The following is a 1643-nucleotide window of genomic DNA, read 5'->3' as shown; positions in this document are numbered from 1 at the left end:
TCACCCAGTTCACTCCTTCTGCTATAAGCCTCGCCCTTGCTGCTGTGTGTTTCGGATCGTTGTCTTGAAAGAGACAGTGCCTTGATCCAAACTGCTCCCTGATATATGGGGTCATATATAGCATGCTGTGTGACCACGACTTCCTCGAAGAATACACGGTCCATAATTCCTTCGAAAATAAGAAGTGGTCCCGGGCCTCTTCTAGATATACCCCCCCAGACGTGAACCTTCAGTGGATGTTTGGGCTTTGGCTTGTCCACATATCTCCCCTTTTTGCAAAATGCCATTGTTGAAAACTGTTCCAGAGTCACTGTTGTTTCGTCAGTAAAAAGTACATCCTGAAATGCCTCCCCCTGTTCAATCCATTGGAGCGCTTGCTTGAGTCTTTCCTCTTTGTTTTTTAGCCTTATCATGGGGCATGTGTTGGTTTTTCTGTATCTCCATCCAAGCCTCCTGCGTACTCTTCTTATCGATGTCGGGCTAATATTCGCACCGAGGTCAGCCCATAGCCGTCTTTGGACTTGCATCGCCGGTAGCTCATCATTTTCATCAGTCAGTTTGTCGATAGCTCGCACAATAGGACTTGAGCAAAAAGAGATCAGCAGTTAGTTTTAAAAATAATGTGCGTAGTTGTATTTACATGCAAGAAAGGTATTTTTAGAAATTTATTTACCTTTGAATCGTCCTCGGTTTAGATTCTCTTTGCCTCCTCTCCCCTTTATAATGCCGTCTCACTGTGCTTTCAGAAACGAAGATGTCCATCGAAGCCAACTGCTGTACAATGTCCCGTGTTGACTTCCCGTTTCTTTTCATCTTCATTATTTGGTGTGAGAGAGTCTTCGTGATTTTGGTCATTGTCCATCCCCTTACCAAAGCGATACAGTGGTGCAGCTTGAATTCTGTACCTATATACTGTATGGTATGGTACAGATAAAACTTACACCATACCGATGAGCTAATGCCAGGGAAAGACACTCCTATTTTATTTAAAACACAATATGCCAGGAAATGTGTCTGATGCATTAGCAAGTTAAAACAATTGGGTAGAAAACCTGGGCGTAACACCATTTCCTTTTTCTGATCACTCGCTTTCTGGATACACATCTCACCTGTCCTGTTCTTTGTTTTCCTGGTTTGCTGATTATGCCTGCTGCGGTCCACTCCTACTCTCACACCTAAAGAATACTATTTTAAATTTCTTGGCGCAGTTCATTAACCCTTGTATGTGCTGTCCGCGCCCAAAATGCAATTTACAAAAAGTCAAAAACCACGCTCAAAATGCAATTTAGAGCTTTCTGGCAAGAGGAGACACCCAAATCAATGTAACATGTCACAGTTTGTGCATGAACAGGGATATACTGCCTATCCCCTTCGATACCCGTTAAAAAATAAAATAAAAAATGTTTTGAATCCCCGGCGGAACCGGGCATCCATATGAATCAAGTAACAGGTTTATTCCATGCTGAAAAAAAGAAGAAAGAAAACACATTCCATAAGAATTGATTGAGCTCCGCTCTGTACCACGCAATGATCCCCCCGGAGTCTATGCCTGGGTTATTTGGGTTTTTAGACAGAGGGTAAAAAACTCTCTCTCTGGCTTGACCTCCCCCTCCATGGGTATTGTCTGTTTTTTTTTTGTTAAC

At 42.8% G+C, this 1643-nt stretch overlaps 1 long non-coding RNA gene across 1 annotated transcript; it reads right to left on the bottom strand.

The window, feature by feature from the left end:
- Positions 1-417: 417 nt before the first annotated feature.
- On the bottom strand, positions 418-1236 carry LOC148677901 (uncharacterized). Its single transcript, XR_015939320.1, has 2 exons — positions 674-1236; positions 418-582 (listed from the first exon to the last, which is right to left on the bottom strand). It is a non-coding gene; the product is annotated as an uncharacterized LOC148677901 (long non-coding RNA).
- Positions 1237-1643: the final 407 nt, after the last annotated feature.

Source organism: Lepisosteus platostomus, chromosome 1 (genome assembly GCF_059453375.1).
Source record: "Lepisosteus platostomus isolate fLepPlt1 chromosome 1, fLepPlt1.hap1, whole genome shotgun sequence".
Taxonomy (NCBI): Eukaryota; Metazoa; Chordata; class Actinopteri; order Semionotiformes; family Lepisosteidae; genus Lepisosteus; species Lepisosteus platostomus.
Note: the sequence above shows the minus strand (reverse complement) of the source record. Positions and strands in the feature narration are given on the sequence as shown.